General features: G+C 46.8%; 1 protein-coding gene and 2 non-coding genes across 3 annotated transcripts in view; 1 reads left to right on the top strand and 2 right to left on the bottom strand.

The window, feature by feature from the left end:
* LOC135900500 (uncharacterized) overlaps positions 1-23,667 on the bottom strand; it is a 223,442-nt gene that overhangs the window by 20,275 nt on the left and 179,500 nt on the right. The window lies entirely within an intron of this gene.
* Positions 322-395, top strand: TRNAT-AGU (transfer RNA threonine (anticodon AGU)). Its single transcript has one exon. It is a non-coding gene; the product is annotated as a tRNA-Thr (tRNA).
* On the bottom strand, positions 10,396-10,469 carry TRNAT-AGU (transfer RNA threonine (anticodon AGU)). Its single transcript has one exon. It is a non-coding gene; the product is annotated as a tRNA-Thr (tRNA).

Raw genomic sequence — 23,667 nt, 5'->3', positions numbered from 1 at the left:
ATCTCGTTGATCGAGCAAATTAAGCAAAATATTAGCAATAATGTAACGGTAAATTTTAATTCTAACAAAAAGCCATCAACTGGCCTGCCACAATGCTCTCCCTGTGACGCCTGCTTTTGTATAAGCATACGTATAGCCTGCTTGCAACTACGGTTTTTTATCTATAGGCACTTCGTCAAACCTTGAAGGCGCCCGCGAGATCCGGTATTGCGACCTGCAAAGAGCCGCCGTCGTCGTGAGCTGAAAGCCAATGAGACGAATAAATTGGTTCAATCGGCTATCTACGAGCCTACAATAACACGCATTCGCACTTCCACCGCCGGCGCCGTGGCTTAGTTGGTTAAAGCGCCTGTCTAGTAAACAGGAGATCGTGAGTTCGAATCTCACCGGTGCCTCAACTCAATTCTTTTGCCCTTTTTCTATGGTTAACAGGACAATACCTGCGCTTGCGTTGAACACGCAAAAGAGCGCACTGCAACAGCGACGTGGCTTAGTTGATTCCGCTTCCGGCCACCGAGCGTGACGACCATCTATGTCACGGGCTCCATAGGAGCGGCTTCAGCGGCCCAGACGGGCCGCGGTAGAAGGATTTCTGACTCAGACAACAAGTACATATTTGTCTTGCCTAGTATGCCAACAGGGCGTTTTGTTTTGAATACTGTTTTCTTACACTGTGATATCAGAGCTCGCCCCTACCGGGTGGAAGATTTTAGCGATGCGCTCGCTCAGTTATCGCTCCTGCCGGAAGTGGCTGCTCTCGGGGCCTATATGTGTGAGTCATGTGTGGGCCTTGACCTTCAAGGACAGCGACGTAGGGAAAAAGATCGTTAGCGTTGGAGAGCTGCAGGCAAAGAAGGGCCGGTGTCTCGTCATTGACCCCGCCAACCAGGACGTACACCTGAAAGTGCATAGGCCGCTGCACAGCGTTCCTGATGAAGACGTACGTCCTGCGTTCGCGCCGCTTGGAAAGGTCACGGACGTCGTCCGCGAGCGCAGGCGGGTTCACGGCGTGGCTGATAAGAACTCAACAACAAGGCTGGTTACGCTGAAGTTGAAGCCGGGCGTAAAGCTCGACGACCTTCCGCATCAGGTCAGCGTCGCCGGGGAACTGGCCCTCGTGGTTGTGCCGGGCAGGGATCCTCTCTGCCTGCACTGCCGCGGCATGGGCCACAGCAGTCGCGAGTGCCGTATTCCAAGGGATGGTGCCTGCCGACGCTTCCGTCATGACGACAGTCAGTGCGAGCGCACGTACGCTAGCGTGACCGGACTCGTGGGCGACGAGGAAAACTCTGCCCTACTCATGGACGAGGTGGACATGGAAGAGATGTCACCTGCGGCGGGTGAAACAGCTGACGTCGTTGCATAGTCGGCGGTACGGCTTGAACAGGAGGAGAAACAATCGCAAACAAGTTTAATGCCACCAAACTTGTGGCATTAAAGGCCGCAGTATCATTACAAATGTAGATGTGACTCGAAGTGTGCTTGAGTGTTGCGATGCGATCGGCGATCACGTCGCGATGATGCAGATCGATTTGGCAAAAGCTTTCGACCACGTTTCGCACAAGGCTTTGTTCTGCATACTTGAACATGCGAACGTTGGCAACGTCATAACGCAAGGCGTCATGATGGCGTACAGGGAATACTTAACGAGCATCATTTTTAATGGGGAGCTCACCGATAGCTGTCGCGTGCTCTCGTCGGTGCGGCAAAGATGCGCGCTGTCGCCCCTTCTATTAGCTACGCATCTAGAACCACTCTGTTTGGCGATTGAAAATGACGAGTGCATAGCAGGCTATGGGCTGCAGGCTGCGCACGTTGAAATTTTGGCATATTCTGACGATATCGCGAGTTTCTGCGCAAACAAAGTAAGCATTAAAGAGGCAACGACTGTTGCTGAAAGGTTTTGCAATTCAACTGGCGCCCAGATAAACTAGGGTAAGAGTTACGGCTTCTGGCATGGTAGTTGGAAAGACACGCCGAAGACCTTTTATAGACTGAAGCGGTAGACGTTACCAACGCAATACTTGGGTGTGCCTCTCGGAAGTTACCGTGAAAATGGATCGTACTGGCCCCATCACATCTCGAAAGCAAAGGAAAAGGCTGGCGGGTGGAGAGGAAAGTAATTGTCAATGTTTTCTAGAGCCACTGCTTGCAATATTTTTTGAGTTTCTAAGATATGGAAAGCTATCAACGTGTTGTGTGCTGCGAGGGTAAGCGTACAAAAAGTTCACCGAGTTCTCGCTATATTCATTTGGGCCTCTACCTGCGAGAGGATGAGTCGAACGAACTTGTTCCTCCCCCGTCAAGAGAGGTGGGCTTGGTCTAGCTCATTTGTTTCTGCGACAAGTCGCGTCACGTTTTCTGTTTTTACTGGATCAAAACGATCCTTTTCTCGGAACGGTGATACAGGTACGGCTGTGTAGACAAATTCCAGGATTCATTGCGTCGACTGTTCACAATATGCCAGGAGCCTAGACTGGTTACCTGCGTGAAGTGGTATGTTCATATAGGATGTTGAATGTACGTTCCTCACAGCAATACCTGTCAACCGTTACAAAGAAAAAAACTATACAGAGGTCGCTCACGGCAAATGGTTGCGGTAAAAGAAGGCAAAAGAAGAAAGATTTAGCTGACAGCCGTACTGGCATTTTTTTCACTCTCTTTGGAACGTCTTGTCTTAGGCATCCACGGTGTGGAAGACGGTACAAAGGTGCACGGAAGATTGTGTCCACGAGATCTCTTACCACGGTCTCTTACCCGCACAGTCTGAGTGATTTACATTTAAATCAACACTCTCTCTGCCTCGACTGGCGGACAGCTCAACCGACTCTGGAACAATGCAGCAGGCTTTACTCGAGTTAGACAACTCGCACTCTTGCGAACTACCCTCTACTACATTGCCCAGCTCACGCTGTGCATCGACACACAGCCCGTCGGTATCGATCGCTGTCTCACGCGCCCAGTCCGAATGATTAATAACTGAATCATCCCTATCCAGGCTATCTAGGCTGGCGGAGAGCCGCACCGATCCCTGGACAATGCAGTTGTTCTCTCATGAACTACGGCGCTCGCCATCCCGAGAACTACTCTCAACTGCATCGTCCAGTTCGCACTTCACTTCTGCACGCAGATCTGGCTCTACATGGGTGCTCGCGTCTGTCGAGTCAGCAGTACCCTTTTCTTCGCTAGCAACCTCGCTAACATTACAAGCGACGCACACGCGCGGTAACTGTGCCAATTTGTTCGCAGCTGGTCTAGCTGTCTCTACAGTCATCTGTTGGCACAGCACCTCGTCGCTCTCCTTGCGGCCTTTAACGGCCTCTGTTGCCACTAAGGCATCGTTAGTAGCTAGCCTTTTCCCTTCACTTATGAATCTGCAGCCAATCTCACAGGGACTACTCTTCTCGTCGGCTTTTGGCGAAAATCCGCTCGATGCTGCCTCATTCATTCGCTCTGTACTACCTACAGAATTATCAGACAGCCGTTGTCTCTGTGCCATTAACTGATCACAATACTGTATCTCTTTGATCAGTGCTGCCTTCTCTCTCTGATACATTTGCTTGCGCTCACGCTTACGTTCCTGATACTCACGTTCGCGTTCATTCAGACGTTCGTGACGCTCACACTTAAAAATAAGTTCTTGAAGCTCATGCTTCCGTTCATTCTCGCGTTCTTCACGCTTACGCTCACTCTCACGTTCACGACGCTTACGGACACGTTCACGACACTCACGCTCCCGTGGCTCCTGTATCACCTCCCAAGCGAGCTCAATGCTTTTGTCATCATTGCCACTATCGTTAATCGCCTTTATGATAGCTGGCGTTTTCATCCGTTCGTCCGCCTCAACTCCCAAATCGTCGCACGCCTACAAGTCTAACCTCGTCAACCTTCTAAGATCCATGGCAGCTGCCCCGACAGGTGGTTAGAACTGTTTTCCTTAATTAATTTGTGCAAACACACAATGCAACAAACTTCCGATTCCCAGAACTATCAAAATGAGCACACAACATTTGAGTCCGGCGAATAAAAAAAAAACCACGCGCTCACTTACGGTTGCAGCACCCTGCCATCCGGTTCATTTGTCCGCTGTTCCCGGTTCCTCCGGACTCTAGGGGTCGAAGGCTCGCTCTGCTTCGCTACTCCCAGTTTCTTCGGACCTCTTTCGACGAAGGCTCTCTCTTCTTCGCTCTTCCCGGTTCCTTAGGATCTCTCTCGACGAAGGTTCATCCGTAGCGCTGCCACCAGCTGATGCATTAGGAAGCGATCTCACCGCTGCCAACAAGATGTAGGGGTTGAAGGAGGGACTTCGGGATGAAAACAAATTTGGGAGGGTTTATTTTACAATATATAGAGACGTGAGAGTCAAGTAACAGTCGTACAGTCATTACGGGCCGGCAGCAACTCGGACGCTGCGGCCCGTGGCAAGAAGTTCGAGAGAGGTGAATCAGGGAATGCTCTGGTATCTCTGGAATGCTTCTTTTAAACCCTTCGAGAACTGGAAGTCGCGTCATGTTCGGCCAATGGGAGAGTCCACTCAGATGACGCCATTTTTGGCCAATGGTTGGCGCCCGTGCCGCGGTGCCACACCAGGCTGCTCACTGCGGTCTTGCCTTGCTGACTTGCAATGCTACGTCAGCCAAGAGGGCAGGGGGTGACGGCGGACGAAGGCGGACACGCTCAATTACAGCCGTCATGTTGTCACGACGCATTACAGCCGTCTTGGTTCGAGACCCCCTTTCCTTCGCAACAGTGTCGGGCTATCCCTTCGCTTTCTGGAAAAGTCAAGCATTGAATAGTTCCCCGGCGGCACACGATCTGGGGGCCGCCAACTTGTTTGCACGTGTCCTGCCTCAGGAATGTGGCATCCCTGCTTCTGCATTCCTCAATTAGCGGTGCTGCGATTCGATGTGGTCTGGGGAACTCGAAGTAGGCGCAGGAAACAGCTCCATATCTAACAGCCTGCAGCTCTCCAACGCTGATGATCTTTTTCACCGCGTCGCTGTCCTTGTAGGTCCCGGCCCACACATGGCTCATACGTATAGGCCGCGAGAGCAGCCACTTTCGGCAGGAGCGATAACTGAGCGAGCGCATCGTGAAAATCGTCCACCCAGTAGGGGTGAGCTCTGATATCACAGTGTAGGAAAACCGTATTCAAAACTAAACGCCCTGTTGGCAGACTAGGCAAGACAAATATGTACTTGTTGTCTGAGTCAGAAATCCTTTTATCGCGGCCCGTCTGGGCCGCTGAAGCAGCTCCTATGGAGCCCATGACATAGATGTTCGTCACGCTCGGTGGCCGGAAGCGGAATCAACTAAGCCATGGCGCCATCGCAGTGCGCTCTTTTGCGTGTTCACCGCAAGCGCTGTTATTGTCCTGTGACCCATACAAAAAGGGCAAAATCAACGAATCAAGGCACCAGTGAAATTCAAACTCACGATCTCCTGTTTACTAGACAGGCGCTTTAACCAACCAAGCCACGGCGCTGGTTGCTTTCTTTTTTTTTCTTTAATGGTATTTATTATAGTAGCAACAACCCGATATTCACCAGTTGTGCATAGTCAGAGAATGGAGAGCACAATGATACTCACTCAGAGAAAAGGCACCGTTCATAATGTGGGTAGAAATGTGGTTTCTCTTTAGAAGGGGGGTAAGGATAGGCACCTCACCAAAATGGGGTACCAGTCCGCTTGGGTATCAAGTCTACCATAAACCTGCTTTAGGTGTAGGGCCATATGGATGAAATTCACCCTTGTAGGTGCAACCGTTTCGGCGTTTCGGTCCATCATTCGCGTTTTCCACAAACTATGCACTCCAATGCGAAAAAACATATCGAAAAGTGCACTATTATCAGCGGTCGGCAGCAGGTATCGCACAGCGCTGATGTCAAAGTCTTTTTTTTTTAAAGTCCATTGGAGGACATCCCAAAATAGTATGGCGTCGCTGCAGCTTATAAAACAATTTTCAATCATCTCTGGCACGTCACAAAGGCGATAGTTAACAGAAGAGACAAAGATACCCTTTTTCTATAGCCATATTTTAACCGGTATGGTTTCACTATGAAGTTTATAAAACAAAGTTTTGCAGCAAGGGGATATATACATTTTACGAACTCGCTTTAGAACATCGTGACCGGGCCATTGATTGTATAGTTATCGGTAAAATGGAGGCGGAAAAAGCATGGACAATAGATTTTTGTATAACGTTTTACGCGACACAGAGTACAAGTATTCAGTGGAAAACCGAACTGTCAGGAAACGGACTGCCAAGTAAGCTTCATGCATGAACCCCCACAAGCATAAACGCGAATAAAAATTCGAAGAAACGATTAAGTCGGGTAACGCATTAACAAGTGTGACTTGCATGAATGACCGAAGTATAGGATGCGATGTATCACGAAAAAAGAAGAAACGAGACACTATTTGCCGCGCATAAAGATGTACTAAACCCAGCCCACCTTCACTAACGGGCCTGAAAATATTGCCTCGCCTCATGGGCTCAAAATTTGAAGACCATACAAAGGTTGCAAAGATTCGGTGAAAGCGTTGGATGTAGAGCCTGGCACAATGTATAACTTGCAATACATAGTAAATATTTGTTCCCAAAAACTCATTGCAGGCCTCGGCTTTCCCAAAAGTAGAAAGTCGGTGTGGAACGAATGTCTGGGCGTAGCTTTGCCGGGCCGAAAGTTGTTCTTTCCAATAGTGTGCGCTTAATTTATATGCGTCTAGCGGCACGCCGAGATACATGGGCGGGACACCGGTCCAATTAACGCCTGCAAACTGTTCTGGTGTATAGCACCATGAGCCAAACCATAAGCCTAAGCTTTTTGCGGAGTTCATTCGTGCTCCTGATACGCTACCAAATTCCTCTATTGTTGATACTAACTTTTCAACACTGGACTTATCCGTGCAGAAGAACGCTAAATCATCTCCATAAGCAAAGGCATTGACTTGATTACCCAGTATATTGAAGCCATGGATGTAACTTGTCTGAATTACGCTCAAGCATAGCGGTTACAGATAAAGGGCCAAGAGTAATGGGGACATAGGGCATCCTTGTTTTACCGAAGAGCAAATGGAAACGGGTTCAGAGAGTTGGCCATTAATAACTAAACGAGTAGTACAACACGTATAGCAAAGCTTAACACCTTTAAGCACTACGGAGCCAACATTGGCATGCTCCAGAAGTGTAAATCGGAGTGACTGACACGATCAAGAGCTTTAGCAAGGTCTGTCTGGAGAATTGCAAGCTGTTCAGTGGAACCGTAACGGTATTGAAGGAGTGTATGGGCGATATGTATGTTGGTTTGAATGGATCGGCCCCTAATTCCACTCGTCTGATGGAAACCAATTAGAATTGACATCGCAAATTTTAATCTATTCGATAAAACGTTTGCAAAAATTTTGTAATTCACGTTTGACAATGTGATTGGTCTGTAGCCTTCAACGCAACGCAGTATCTCTTTATCGGAACTTTCTGAAATTAAATCTGTGTGGGTTTTGCAAAAAAATTGCGGAAGGGCGTCTACCTCTAAACTTATATGGGATTTATAATTAATTTGAAAGCTTTGTAAAATTCACAGGAAAGTCCATCAGGGCCGGGTGTTTTCGACAAAGGCAGCTGATCAATAGCTAGCTCAATTTCTTGTATCGTAAGAGTATCGCTAATGAATGCACAGCCATCACCCTGTAAAGGTTTTACAAGAGACACAAAACTCTCTAAAACGTTTGCATCGTGATCATCGGGCCGAGCACTAAACAACACACTGTAGTAAGTTTCGAACTTAGAAATTATGTCATTCGTATTTGTTAGAAGACTACCTTCGGAGTGTATTTCCGGAATTACTTTGGAAATAGCGTGACGTCACTCGTCAAGTAAAGCTTGACGTGTTGGTTGCTCAGACTGCAGAGCACGCCTATTTCGAGACCGAACTCGCACACCTCTGTAACGCAATGCATCATACTTTTGCAACTCACATTTATTATTTTCTATGTCAACAATGTAAGTGCCTGGCATTTCGCATTCCATCTGATAAAGGTTGTGTAGGCTTTTAAGAAGTATAGTTTCTTCATTCTTTCTATAGAATGCTTTCAGCGATCCAATATCTATAGCCACTGTACGAACCTCTTCTTTAAAGAGTTCGCAAGCAGCAAATAATGGCAAGTCAGTAGAAAGAGAAATTTTTAGGGTCATGCGCGCGCGATTAATAATTTCCTGATCATTTAGGAGCTCAGAGTTAAGCTTCCAGAGTGCTCACTGTGGTCGAAAATTGGTTACAGATTTTTCACCAATGTTTGCGATAACCATACAATGATCAGAGAACGAAACTGGGATAGTAGTGCAGGACAGTTCCCGGGAGAGGAGGAATGAAGAAACATAAATCCGATCAAGGCGGACATAAGAGCGACCTTGAATTCCGGTATAAGAGCGAGCTCCCTGTCCCGACACTTCTATATCAATGAGCCCTGCATTTTCTATTAGATTAGATAAAACTTCACCACTCCTGTCCCGCTGAGTGTTAATGCCGCTTCGATCGCACGGATCACATACACAATTGAAATCTCCTTTAACACAATGCAATGATCACAGTTTATTAAACTACGCACAGTATCAAATAAGACAATTCATTTTGCAGCGTCAATAAATGCATAGATGTTGACTAATCGCCATGACACACTCTGCAACACAAGATCAAAATAAATAACCGACCTTCAGTGTCTACATGGTAACTAAGTGCTGAACACAGTAGGCTCTTTTCCAGAAACAGGAAACAGCCCGCGGATAAACCAAGAGCGTGTGAAACGCAGACATTATATTTAGACAGAAAGGTCGCAAAGCCCTTTCTGTCTCGACATCACTCTCAATCTTCGTCTCCTGCACGTCGACGAAGTCGAGGCGCTTCCTAGACAAAAGCCGGCGAAGCTGCGCCTGTTTCTGCAAATACCTAAGGCCTCGTACGTTCAAAGTTGCGAAAAGAAGTTCCTGGGACAGCGCCATGGTGACTACCCACTATTTAGACTTAATTCTCTATGCGATTGGTCCTAGAGGGTAACGGTGAGGCTCCCTCCGAGCCCTCACCAGGCATTCTGGACCGTGATCGCCAGCACTTTCCTGATTGTGTCGATGTTTTGCGGTGACGCATTTTTCTTGTGGTACTGGCCGTCTCGCTGTCCGTGCTTGATTCTGATCTGTTAGTCGCACGGCGCTTCGGAATTGACGTATCCGCGCTACTTCGTTTGTCCTCTGCCATCATAGCGCACGTGCTGAGATGCTTTTGTGAAGCAGATGAGTCATCAGCGGCTGTCTCATTCGCTGGCTGGGCGGCAACTGGCTGCGTGGTAGCAGGCGCTTGTTTCTCTTCGCTGCTTTCCTTTTCCACGGGCAGTTCTGCGATGTCATTATCTTTAACATGTAGAGGGGCCTTACTGGCACAGTTTGTATCCGCGGAAGAGGGAACGTCTCCCGTTGCATCGAGAAGCTCAGTAACATATATTATGTGTTCCTGCAAGCTTTCTTCCGGAGGCCTTGTCCTGTGTCGTAACTTGTCGGCGTATGCCACAACTCATTCTTCATCTGTGTGGCCAAAGCGTCGGCAGGCTTCATAAAGTGGAGTTCTGCAGTTTCGACGAATGGGTCCAACCTTGTTACAGCGTAGACAAAGCGTAGTCGGCCTGGAATCAATACAAGGCTCTGTACTCCACAAACATTTAGCAGATGTGGAGCGTCGCCCACGCTGACTCCATCGGCTAGAGTCAACACCACGTTACGATTTAGGGTACGCATTTGCTCTATTTCCGATACTCTCCAGCTTTATGCTGATATGGACTTCACTTTCCCATAAGCCTGGAGGGCATCTCGAACGTAATCGTCTTCCAAACGTTCAGGAAGCCATAAAAGCTTCATTTTTACTTCCGTGGGCTCGGGGTCAATAACGAGGCAGCGTCTACCTTTTACGGATAATTCTCCGCTCGTGACTAGCTTTAATTTTGTAATTGATGATTTGCACGTCGCCATCCACACGTGCGACATCTGAAATTGACCGATGGAACTTATTTCTTTCACGTCAATAACGTTCCGAAGGCAGTCTCTGAAGTCTTGCGCTCTGTACGGCCGACCACTTGAGTCAGCATGCAGGAAAACAGAGTCCACAACCAGCTTAACGGTAGGAAGACGAGGTGTCACAACACGGTAGTCATTACTGCTGGCTGACGCCTGAGCAGCACCTCGACTAGGCGCCGATAAATCCTTTGAAGCGGAGAACATGAAAAAAGCGAGTGTTCGCGAAGCCGTCTTTTCAGCCATGGCGCTGTTTCGAAGTGCGCTCTTTTGCGCGTTCCACGCAATCGGCGGTATTGTCCTGTGAACCATAGAAAAAGGGCAAAAGAAATGAGTCGAGGCACCGGTGAGATTCGAACTCACGATCTCCTGTTTACTAGACAGGCGCTTTAACCAACTAAGCCACGGCGCCGGCGGTGGAAGTGCGAATGCGTGTCATTGTAGGCTCGTAGATAGCCGATTGAACCAATTTATTCGTCTCATTGGCTTTCAGCTCGCGACGACGGCGGCTCTTTGCAGGTCGCAATACCGGATCTCGCGGGCGCCTTCAAGGTTTGCAGAAGTGCCTATAGATAAAAAGCCATAGCTGCCAGCAGGCTATACGTACCCTTATACAAAAGGCGGCGTCACAGGGAGAGCATTGTGGCAGGCCAGTTGATGGCTTTTTCTAAGAATTAAAATCTACCGTTACATTATTGCTAATATTTTGCTTAATTTTCTCGATCAACGAGATGAAATCAAGGACTTGAAGGACGCACAAATTCAGCAAAATCGAGACTTTGTCGCATTCGTTCAAAAGTAGATTGCCGTAAATTCGGTAACAAGGTCCTTTACTTTCGCTAGGAGCGCGACAATTAAAAGTGAAGTAAAATGTACGAAAGAGCTCACAGCGCTCTTTCCTGCTACTTTCTTCACTTTTCATGTGGATCGTCGCGCCGCTATAGGAAAAGATGCAACATCACCAACATGCCCTTTTAGCCGCCCTTGCGAATGTGCTTTACCCCACAAGTATTTGCTTGTGTTTAGATAAACGATGGTCGTCCTCATTATAGACAATGTGCGACGTGGTTCATCTAGTTAGTGCAAAATTCATATTACCTGCCTATGTTTCGTTCGTGAACCAGGCACCAAACTCGATAGAGCAGTCCGGAAGCTGAAATTACTTATAGTACTCATTCTATTTAACAGAGAATTATTTACTTGACATGTCTGCTGCTTCAGTTAAACCAATACGTTTATTCTCAATAAGGAGTGTTTGTAAGCCGAGGGGAAGGACGTGTAATAGCTGTAAAATCTAACCATACGCCTTTGCATTAGTTTCCAAGAGTAACTAAGTGATGAGTTGATACTATTGGACAGAGTCTCGATAATAATGGTATCGACAATATCTGGGATATAAATTAAAAGCTGAAGGCAATGGTGGTACATGGAATTATACATGCAGACGTCAGGAAGTTTATCTGGTGTAACAAAATATGTATGGTGATTCTATAACAGCTTTACAAAGCAAGAATCGTTGAACAAATTAGTGCTTGCTTATACAGAGCAAAAGAGGTCCTTAAATCTAAACGAAGGCTAGACAGACGATTGATTGAGGGCTCCTTCAGTCACTAAATTTATTGTTGGTCAGATCCTTTTTTGTTGTTGTTTTTTGCTGGCTTTTTTATGCATCAAAGTTTCACACACTGTAAACGAAAATAAGCCCAGCTGAGAGTTTTTAGGAGCTGATGTGCCCTAAAACCTCCCCTCCTCAAATATTTGCTCCGATGTATGGGATCAAAACAGCGCCATTCCCTCGTTTCACTCCGCTGGCTAGCTGCGGGAGTATTAAGGCGACAGGACGCGATTTTACTCCGCTTAAAAATCTTGTTCTCCCGTGAAACTCCGACAGGGAGTTTTAAAAAACTCCCCTCCGCCGATACAGGTTGGTCACGTGGCGCTTCCCATGAGGCTGGGCGCCTCGCCAGCGACCGGGCGCGTTCGGTGGAGCGGGCAGTGCTCATGGCTGACGGTTTGTTTACGTCTGTGAAGTGTCGTTCCGTGACAGTGTTTCGTCATTTTGTTTCCCGTATCTCCTTCCAGAAAGTGCTATAGGCATGCCTGAAGCTCACTGTATCTCAGCTTCAAGTACATTAGCTGTGATCACTTTGCTGACAACGATGATTGCAAGAGCCACGTTTTCAAGTGCGGAAAAAGGCTTAGGTATACCTTGAAGCTTCTCACTGGCTCGTGATGTCAGCTCACGTTCTGGCTGTGTTTTCGTGCTGCGTCACCCTGTCTTGTGTTCTTCAGTACGGGAAATGTGACTTCTCTGTCCTTTTGAGTACATGCTTACAACGTCCATTGTAGTGTTTGAAAGTACCGCGTAGCAATGGCAACAGCAGCCACTGTTCGAGCGACGACATCCGTGCTACTCGCGCATGAATGGCGTAACCCAAGTTCATTGAGGTGCTGTGTTGCCAGTGAGAAAGACCGGAGTGCAAGCAACTGTTTTTATTTATCTGTGAACAGATATCCTCGCCCGAAGAAAAACGGTAGAACATATGTATGCGTGTTGAAAATAAAGCTTCTTATTGAGCGATGTGAATCGAATTGTTATCGCGCATATAGGTTTTGGTCACGTCGTTGCTTCCGATATTGCATTAGCATTACGCTCTATGCGAGACATTGATTTAGACGCATGCCTGCTGGCTCCGAGTTTAGGGATTCACTCCACAGATCAGCGATGTAGCTCCTTTTCGCAACCGAGACAGATTTCTTGGACGCAGAACAAGTAGTGCGGTGTATAAAATGTATGTCTGTGCATTTTTCGGTGTTACGTCGGCTGCTGCGGGTCATGCTCACACGTAATAATTTCTTGCTACGCTACCACCATATCGCAAAAATTTAATTTTTCTATGCAGCACATGCACTTACATTTTCCTTACTGTAACTAACGCACTACTTTTTGGCCGCGAACGCCGGCAGTGTGCGAAGTCGCTTCAGCACTCACAGAATGGCATGCCAATTTTGAAAAATTACACCATTAACTTTTTTTCTCTCACTATTTTGAATTAGCAGTTTTGTGTTGATTAAGGTATTCTGTTAATTTCAAAGAGGCAGATCTCGTATGAACGAGCATGTGAGTTGTAATTCGGAAAACAGCACAGCTGCTCCCTAGGCGGTTTCGAGGCACACAGTATCGTGGCTATATATACTGGCACCGTTGCTTCATGAGTATCGCGTGTACGTGGGATGTCTGTCAAATTTCTGTATTGGGCGTTTCTGGAATATTTGTGCATGTCATGACATATGTTCTTTCATTGACTTGTTTCGTCGAATTTGACGCGGTCTCGTGTGCATATTTCGAAATTTGACCAGCAGCCTCTGCATGTAAACATGTTCGCGCCAGCTCACGCGATGCCTCTTTTTATACTCCCGTTGCACCTAGAAAAAACTCCGTCAATTGCAAAGAAAAAAATAAAGAAAAGACAGAAAAAAACTCCCATAATTCCACGCAGAAATTCCGCTCCTACGGAGTAAAAATTCTACTCCGATCATACGGAGCATAATAAACTCCGAACCGAGGGGTCGCTAGAGGACAAGCAGTATACTCCGACCTTGGAGTTATTTCCGTTTACAGTGCATATGTACTGTCTCTGCAACTCAGCATTGTCACTCAGGGAGCAACTTTTTTAGGAGGTCTTCTTACCACAAAGTTTTCTTGTCCGCTTCCCCCTCAACTCTGCAGCTGCTGGCTACTGGCTGCTGCTGCCTTACCGATTATGCAACACCGACCACTCTTTAAGTTCAAGTGAGTTAGTGTGAATGGGTACGTGGTGAAAATCTTGGTCAATTTCCCGGAATGGGGACGTCGACTCTGAGTAAGTGCTCAAATACACAAGCCGAGCAAGATGTGAACCAGTCGGCAACAGACATAGAAGTCGGCTAGGGATAAGTGACTAAGTTTACAAGAAAAGCAGCCGAGTTTGCACAAACAAGTGAAATGAATGGAAAAACACCGTGGCGCGCATTGAGAAAGGAGCGGAGGGTGACAGGGAAACGAAGAATTCACTGACCGGAAATCAAGAATATTAGCTGCACAGAAGGGAATAACTTAGCAACAGTAGCAGCCGAGTGTGCAAAAAGATGTGAACAAAATCAGTTTTATTGTGAAAGGCAACAAGAACAACGGCCACAACGGAACTGGAGCGGGCATTGAGCATTTTTCATGGAGCGAGGAGAGTCGAGCTACATAGAAGGGAATTGAAGTACAACATCAAAAAAAGCTTCTCTGATAACTGATTCCCCTATAAGCGTGAAAATGGCCAGTGTATTTTAAACAGGACTACGCAGAAAGCACGAGAGAACGACGATGACATTCTAGGGGGTAGAGCACAAGTGAAGGTGAAAATGTGAAGGGAGTGGGCCACCTTTCCTTACGTTACCGCGCATCGCGGCACCTTGGCGTCGGCATTTAGAGATTTAGAGACCCACAACCTTCGCATTTCGCGAAGGTTGTGGGTTCGGTTCCCACCTACGGCAAGTTGTTTCTTCATCCACTTTAATTTCCATTAATTTACCGTTTCTTTATTTCATTTATTAAGCACAAGGTATTTCCCCTATGTTGTCCTTGGTGTCAGTGTTTGTTGGCTTCTTATGATAGGACTATATATATATATATATATATATATATATATATATATATATATATATATATATATATATATATATATATATATATATATATATATATATATATATATATATATATATATATATATATATATATATATATATATATATGTATATATACATATATATATATATATATTGAAAACAGAAGAAAGTGCAGCCTGCCGCGTCAAGGCTGTTTCACATGGCGCGATTTTGAGTCAGCGACAGCGAATTCCAGCGACCACCGCGATGATGTGCGCCCTCCGCTACTGGATTCCTACAAGATGGTCGCGCCGTCGCTTAGTCGCATTAAACGGCGCGATGTGGGAGGGGCAATGTGTGTGACGAAACAAACCGCCGTAAAAATAGGCTGTTTCCTGCTTTACCGTGCGTTGGTACATCTGTGGAGCAATGTCGCGCGCCAGCTTTAGCTATGTTTAGGGCCTACTCACCATCGTTTGCGGCTTAGGAGCTTCATGAAGATTTTTCGATTCTTCCGCTAACACAATTCGTTTAAAAGGAGAAGCTGCACCCTATCCAGGTCGAAAGAAGGACGCCGCTTCAACATAAAGCACGTACCCACTTGATCACCACCGTCGTCAACCTCGTCATGGCTACAAATTGCGCCAGCGGCTTATACATGCATACTCAATAGTAGCTTGTTCTTCTGCAAAAGCAGTACTCATCCAGGAAAAAAAGTTGTGGCTTCCATAGTAACAACGAAACTAGAGTGTACTAAACGGAAGCACCCCTCCGACGCCGATGGAGCAGCTGCCGACTGCTTCACCTCCATCTGAGAATCGCTCATGCACGGCAAATGGTTGCGGTTATACCATATGTGCAGCAGGTTGCGCACAATCTCAAAAAGGTTGTCAGCAGGGCAGGCGTCCGGTTGCTGTTCACTGCCAAAAATGTTAGGTAGCCTGTGCCATCAAATAATTCGGGTAACCAAGAACAACAAAAAAAGTTCTAAAAAGCAGCACAGACAGAGGTTTGTTGGTGACTGTTGTGACTGTGTGGTTTATAAGATTCCCCTTTCATGCAAACGTTTTTATATTGGCCAAACGGGGTGGTGTATCAATGACCGCATGCGCGAGAACTCAAACAAATTTCAAAAACGAGCACAAGATAGTCAGTTGTCACTGAATTGCAATGAATGCGGCTGCAAGCCATCTTTCGAAGGTGTGACCTACTTGTCAAAATACTGCGATGACAGCGCATGCCTTATTTCCGAAGCTTTCCACATTCACATCAGCGGCGAAGCATGTGTAAGCCTTCCGTCTATTTCTCTCCTTCCGAAGGAGATTGCCTTCCTATCGCATTAATTGCAATCCCCTTGCGCATGCCCAATTCTGTTGATTCTGGGCTTTCAGATAGCGGCAGAGCATATATATGCTGACTGAAAGAATAAAGACACTTTGGTTGTTAGTCAGCGCTGTTGTGGGTGACCCTTCACTCGTCCTGTCGTTTAGTGCTGTTTTTATTGCTCGTAATCGTGAACCAACCAGCCCAAATGCGTAGTCTTCTGCAGAACATTTCCGAGATGCTGTCGTCTGCAGCTCATGCCGGAAGTGGTGGCCCTAGGGGCGTATCAAATGAATCACGTCTGGGCGATAGCATTCAAAGACGGAAATGCCAAGCAGAAGATTTTGACAGCCCCAGCCTTCAGTGTTAAGGAGCAGCGGTGTGTTGTGATAGACCCCTGCAACCAAGACATCAGGATGAAGCTGTATTGGCTTCTGCGCACCACACCTGACGAAGACGTGAGAACTGCCCTGGCGCCTTACGGCACTATTAGCGATATATCGAGGGAGAAGTGGTGTGTTGCAGGCTGTACACCGTGGAAGACCTGCCACACCAGCTCCGCGTCTTCACCGACGCGGAGCTGGTGTGGCACGTACCACACCAGCTCGTACGTACCAGGGAGATCGCCGCTCTGCCTTCAGTGCCACGGCACGGCTCACATACGGCACGAGTGCCGAGTTCCACGCTGTGTTACTTGGTGACTTCTACTGCGGTTGCATACCTGAAGACACGGTTAGTAATAATCCAGTTCGTGACAAAAGTGCACTACAGCTTCGAGCTTTAACAGAGGACTGTGACCTTGTGGACGTTGGTGATGTTCTTCGCGGAAATCATGCGCAGTTCACACATTTTCAGCTTCAAAGCCACTCTGGATTAGATCGCGTGAACATTTCCCAAGGTATCTTGGCTTTTTGTAGCAACTACATAATGAAACACGTTAGCTTTAGTGTCCATAGTCTTGTAATGTTCCAAGTAGGTAATAAAAGAAAAACAAGTGCGTTTAATTAGGACCTCTGGAAGTTAAATGAAAACCTTTTGAAAGACGAAGCGTTTTTTAAACTGGTGAGAGAAAAGTGCAAAGAAGTTCTGTATAATGATACCACAAGCTTTACCGCGGTTTGGGATAATATAAAACTGAAGTAAAAATGCTCGCAATTGAGAGGTCAAACATCTCACGATACAAAGAAAAACAAAAAGAAAACGAGCTACGAGCCACACTGGACTATCTTTTAAATGCCGATAGCACGATACCCGGATTGTTCAGAAAAGAAATTAAAGAAGTGAAAAGATAGATGGAATGCATTGCTGAGGAAAGATATAAAGGCGCCGTGGTAAGGGCACGTGCGGTACGGTTTTTGGTTGGAGAAACACCCACCAAACGCCCGCTAACTGAAGAAAAGAGGTATGCTACCAAAAATGAGATAAAAGAAATACGCTATTGTGGCACGGTTTCGTCGGACCAGAAGATTACGAAATAGCTTTCCTTGAACGGTATCGGACCTTGTTGGACAGCGAAGGAGAAGTGCAAGATGCTTTCGTAAAAGATTTTCTGTCACTTATGCCGAAACTGGATGAGACAATTAAAATTGGCCTTCAAAGGCCAATAGCAATAGTAGTAGTTCAGAAAGTGATTGATTACCTCAGCAACGGCAAGACATCTGGACCAGATGGCATCGGGGCTGCCCTTTATAATTTTTTCAAAACAGAAATTTCAGAAATGCTTCACCGACCTATAACGGAGGCATATGACGTTAAACAAATGCCCATGTCTATTAGGAAAAGCCATATCATACTTATACCGAAAACAGAAGATCCTGAAAGATTGCAGTGGGTAGAAAATTATAGGCCCATAAGTCGCAAAAATGTGGATTACAAAGTGTATATGAAGGTTATTGCAAAAAGAAGACTTCGAACAGTAATTACCGATATTGATGGTGGCCACCAAACGTGTGGAATAAGAGAAAGAAGTGTCTAAGAATATTCATACGCTAAGAGCAATTTTAGAGTGCTCTGATGCGTCATGTGGCCGTATAGCCATAATTCAGTTAGATTTGGAAAAAGCATTTGACAGTGTGTGTCATAACATACTTTTTGCGTTGCTGGATTACGTCAATGTAGGAGCGGTAATAAGAGACGGTGTGAAATGGCATACAATAATTGCCAGGCTAAAATTGTAATTAACAGGAAACACAGCGACGATATAGCCGTGCGTTCTAGTGTTCGTCAAGGATGGCCCGCCTCAGCCTTGTTGTTTGCAATTTATTTAGTGCCCTTTTGTTGAAGAGTGTTGAGCAATGAAAAAATGAAGGGTTACCAGTTTTTATCGCATGAAATAAATGTATTGGCCTATGCAGACGACATCGCGATTTTTTGTTAAAATAAAGAGAGCATACAAGACGCAGTCAGTGACGCAAGGGCCCTCTGTACACTTACTGGAAGTGCCATTAGTTGAAAAAGGTGCCTACAGTTTTGACATGGGGAGCGGGATTCTAGGCCAGAACAGCTTGAGGGGATCATTTTTACCACTTCTTCGTCCAGGTATCTTGGCGCACCTTTAGGGTGTTATCAGGAAAATACCGAGCAGTGGACTGATCAAGTGGAACACGTAGGAACACAGACAACAAAGTGGGGCGGATGTGACCTGTCGATATTTGCACGCGGAATAGTTTGCAATATGTTTCTCGTGGCGAAAGGTCTTTATATGCTACAGGTTCTATGCATATCGCGAACGTGTGTGCAAAAGATCCATATATTTTTGCTATCTTTATCTGGAGGTCCACTTGGGAGAGGACCGGCAGAATAAATCTGTTTCATTCTGTCAATAAAGGCGGGCTTGGTCTTTCGCATTTTTTCCTTAAGCAACTGGTTTCGCGATATTTTTTCTTGCGTTAGCAAAGTTATGGCTTTCTACTTACGGTCATGCAAGTGCGCCTGTGTGATGCACTACCGCAGTACATTTTATCATCATTTTGTGCACCACATGTAGCGGCAAAAGGATTTTTAAAAGAAGTTCTTTATGCTGCTGCTCGTTTTCTTAAAGGGCATTTTTCTATAGATTATTTGTCATCAGTAATAAAAAAACAATTGTATAGGGCTTTAGTTGATGTGCTATGCCCTGTACCTTTATATCATGCAAAGTATGCATAAGGACCCGAACGGGATGTTCTTAAACGTGGTAAAAAATGCCTATTAGAGCGTCAACTAAAACATTTTTCTTCTTACTGCACAGTGGCACGCTCCCTGTTAAACCATGGTTAAAAGAAACAGGTATCTATCTGCCTTGGGGTGTAAATTGTGTGATATGTAACAAGCCAGAAACAATTGAAGATATTTTCTTAGATTGCTCTGATTCAATTTTCTTGTGGGACGTCCTACAGGGGAGGATTAAATAGGATTTTCCGCTTACGCCATTCGGAATTCGGTTTTTGCCATTTGCACAAACAGGGGACGTGCCATACTATGTCATGATGATGGTTACAATGCACAGTGTCTGCAAAACAAGCATGGATTTCCGACACGAGCATATGGATCCCAAGCTAGGCCAAGACATATTTTGCTGAAATTATTTCATATGTTAGAGATGTGTTAAAGGCTCTGAACGAGCCACCAGTATGGTTGCCCGTAATCGAAAATGTATTGGAGCTAAAACCTCACTCACCAACTCACCAAGCTACACGGGATGAGCTGAAAGTCCCGTTTTTAGTATGTATTGACTTGTGTCCATTAATTTTGAATTCAGAGATACGAATTCTTGTGTGACGTATAACTGATGAAATCCGGAAATAACGAAAGAAAACCTTCGTTGGTTAAAGCGCCTCTCCAGTAAACAGGAGATCGTGAGTTCAAATCTCACCAGTGCCTCGATTCGTTCATTTTGCCCTTTTTCTATTGTGCACAGGACAATACCGGTGATAGCGTTGAACGCGAAAAAGAGCGCACTGCGACGGCGCCGTGGCTTACATTCTGCTTCTGGCTCCCGAGCTGAACGGATCGCGGGATCATGGGCTCCAATGGAGCGGCAGATGCGGCTGTTAGCCGCGGCAACAGGCTTTTGACGGAAGATAAGGATTACTAGATAATTTTGCCTCGGCTACCTACAGGACGTATAGTTTTAAACACAGTTTTTTTGCACGGCGACGCTCATGTTCGCCAGTTTCGTGTAGAAGATTTGCGAGACGCACTTCAAGCTGTTGGTATGCTCTCTGCCGTCGTCGCCCTTGGAGCATAACAAATCAACCATGTATGGGCGGTGAGGATGAAGACAGCCGAGGCTGCCTAAAAGCTGGCGGCGCTGAAGGAGTTGCAGGTGAAGGGGCGTCACTGCCTGGTCATCGACCCCAAGGAGCAGCAGGTGAAGCTTCGTATCCACTGGCTCCTGCATGGGGTGGACGACGAAGACGTCAAGACTGCGCTGGCCTCCTTGGGCAAAGTGACGGAAGTGACCCGGGAGCGCTGGCGAGTGCATGGCGTTTCCGACAAGGGCTCGACGACCCGAGCAGTGCTGCTGCAGCTTAAGGCTGGAATGAAAGTCTACGACTTGCCTCACCTGATCCGCGTCGCCGGCGAGCTTGCGCTGGTGGTAGCCCCAGGACGTCCCATGCAGTGCCTGCGCTGCCGGGGCTCTGGCCACGTTCGTCGTAAATGCAAGGTTCCCCGTTGCTCACGGTGCAGGCTTTTTGGACACAACGACACGGACTGTGTGCGTTCATACGCAGTAGCCGCCGGTTCGGCGGAAAGCAAGCCGTCGACGTTAGACCACGTGATGGACGTGACCGAGGCGAAGGAAGCGGCCATGGGAGCTGGAAGCGGCAAAGTGGCGGCAGAAACCGGCGCGATGACCAAACAGGCCGAAGCAGGAAGGAATAATATCCCTGCCCCTAAGGAACCAGCAGCTACAGTCGAGAGCGTGAAGACGGCCTCGCAAGAAAATGAGTCACCAGCCAGCTACGGATGCAACGCAGGCAGAGGCGGACGACAACGCGACCCCTGCTAGCACCCACGTCGAATCCGTCTCGGCACCGGTCAAGAGATCCCTGCAGCACGAGGAGAAAGTCGACGGAAAGGCCGGTGGTGACTCCGAGCCACCGCCCGCTAAGACGCTTCCAGGAAGACGCTCCACCCTCAAGCCTAACCCGAAACTGGAGGCTGACCGTAGGCTCACCCCGAAGCCGACCAAAGACGAAATCGGACGACGGCCACCGGATGGCCACGGAGGCGTCTAGCGGTCAGCTAGACGTTAAGGTGAGCATCATGCTCCGGGCCTTCTCCCCTCCGGTTTTCATCAATAATGGCTACCAACCCATCGCTTAGCCTCGGCACGCTAAACGTTCGAGGTCTGGCCGCCAAAAGGAAACAGTCAGGTTTATAGACTGCTAGTGGACCACGACCTCGACGTTTTAGCAGTGCAAGAAACCAAGGTAGACGGCGAGGAGGAGACCGGGAGCATGGTGCAAAGGTTCACGTACAACTACTATACGGTAGTGAGCCACGCCTTAGGGACTTCGGCGGGGTGTGTGTTGTTCGTGAGGAAGCTTCCAGGACTGGTCATAGACGGTTACTTCTCGTGCACTTCCGCTCGACTTGTCGTTTGTGATTTCAGTTATTGCGATGTCCAATGGCGCATGTTTTGCATTTATGCACCTAATACAGTGCAAGAGAGGGCAGCTTTCTTTTTGAACTTAAACCATCACTTCTCTGTGCAGAAAACGATAGCCTGTGTTGGGGATTTCAATTGCGTATTGAACGCCGAGGATAGGTCTACGCGACGCGTAATTTACGACAAAAGCAGCGATATCATGGCGCAGATCGTACGCGAATTTGAATTAGAGGATATCGCTCAGTGTTTCGGGGCTGACCGAGAAGTGAGGTACACCCACTTCCAGGGAATAAGTCGTGTACGATTAGACCGTATCTATCTATCATATCATTCAGTAGAAAAATGCCAGTGCTATGCAGTTAGTGCCGTATCCTTTTCTGACCACTGCCTGGTAAAATGCAGGGTGGGCCGCAAAAAAGAACGAAAAGAATTCGTCTGGCAACTGTGGAAAATGAATGCTGAGCTTCTACGGGATGATACTTTTAACGAAACGGTAGTGAATGCTCTGAATTCTTTTGGAAAAGACGGTTCTATGAAGTTGGGCGAGGAATGGGAGCTGTTGAAACAAAGTATTAAAATCAAGGCAATTGAAAGAAGTAGCGTACTACGATATGAAGAGAAGGCAAGAAAAGGGGATTTAAAAACATTACTGGAAAAATTTTTGACGCTCGAATGCAATCAACCCGGCGCTTATCAAGAAGATATGCGTGCTATTAACAAAAAGCTCGAGGTTTTCGATGAAGAGCGTTATCGAGGCGCGCTCATGCGTGCGAGAGCAGAAAGACTAGCATGCAGGGAAATGCCTTCGAAAAGAGCACTGGGATTAGAAAAAAAGCACTCCAGACGCAAACAGATTGAACTTCTTTGAACATTTCCAAAAGCTTTTCGCATTCAGGCCCGTCAACATGCAAAGTTTCAAGCACTTATTTTTGCAGCGAATGCCACAGCTGTCGAGTGACGTTAAAGAAACGTTGGAAGGACGAATAACTGAACAAGAAGTGATAAAGGCCATCGAAGACCTGAACCCTGGCAAGTCACCAGGTCCAGACGGTCTTTGTGCCGCTTGGTACAAATCGTTCAAAAACCACCTAGCTCCTATCTTGACCGCAGTTTTCAATGAAGCATACGAAATGAAAATACTTCCACCATCCTTCGGCCAGTGCCATACAGTACTGATACTTAAAACAGAAGAGACCCACAAGCTCAAGCAACTTTCCTCCTATAGACCCATAGCGCTTGCTAACTGCGACTACAAAATACTGATGAAGGTGCTGGCACGGCGTATGCAGTCAGTCATTAAGGAAGTAGTCGGCCCACACCAGACGTGTGGCATTCGCGGAAGAACCATCTTCACTAACATTCGTAATTGAAGTGTGTGCTGGAGTGTTGTGATGCCATGTGTGATGCAGTTGCGATCCTCCAGCTTGACTTGGAGAAAGCATTTGATTGCGTTTCTCACGAGATAGTGCTCACCATCCTTAAACATGTTAATTTCGGCCACATAATCACAGAGGGGGTGACTATGGCGTATCGGAGCTGCTATACGAGACTTATAATTAATCAAATGGTAGGGGCCCACATTAACGTGAAGTGCTCCGTTCGCCAGGGTTGACCACTCAACCAGCTCCTGTTTTGTGTTTACATATAAACGCTATGTCAGGCCATCATAGAAAATGAATACATTAAGGGATTTCGCCTCCAAGCAGCAGAGGTGAAGTTATTGGCATATGCTGATGATGTGGCTGTATGTTGTAAAGATACTCAAAGTGTATTGAACGCTGTGAGTATCGTCAGACAGTTTGGTAATGCCACTAATAGCTTCGTGAACTGCCAAAAATGTTTGGGGTTTTGGCACGGGGGATTGGCGTCCACACCAGAAAACTTTTCGAACGTCACCTGGGTCACGATGCCAGTTAAGTACCTTGGCGCACCCCTTGATGCCTACAAGGACAGTAGCGAGTACTGGAAGGAGCGGACAAAAGAAATAAAAGAAAAAGCTGACCGATGGAACGCCGGTCACCTGTCAATGTTCGCGAAAGCAACAGCGTGCAAC

The sequence above is a fragment of the Dermacentor albipictus genome, chromosome 5, assembly GCF_038994185.2.
Source record: "Dermacentor albipictus isolate Rhodes 1998 colony chromosome 5, USDA_Dalb.pri_finalv2, whole genome shotgun sequence".
Taxonomy (NCBI): domain Eukaryota; kingdom Metazoa; phylum Arthropoda; class Arachnida; order Ixodida; family Ixodidae; genus Dermacentor; species Dermacentor albipictus.
Note: the sequence above shows the minus strand (reverse complement) of the source record. Positions and strands in the feature narration are given on the sequence as shown.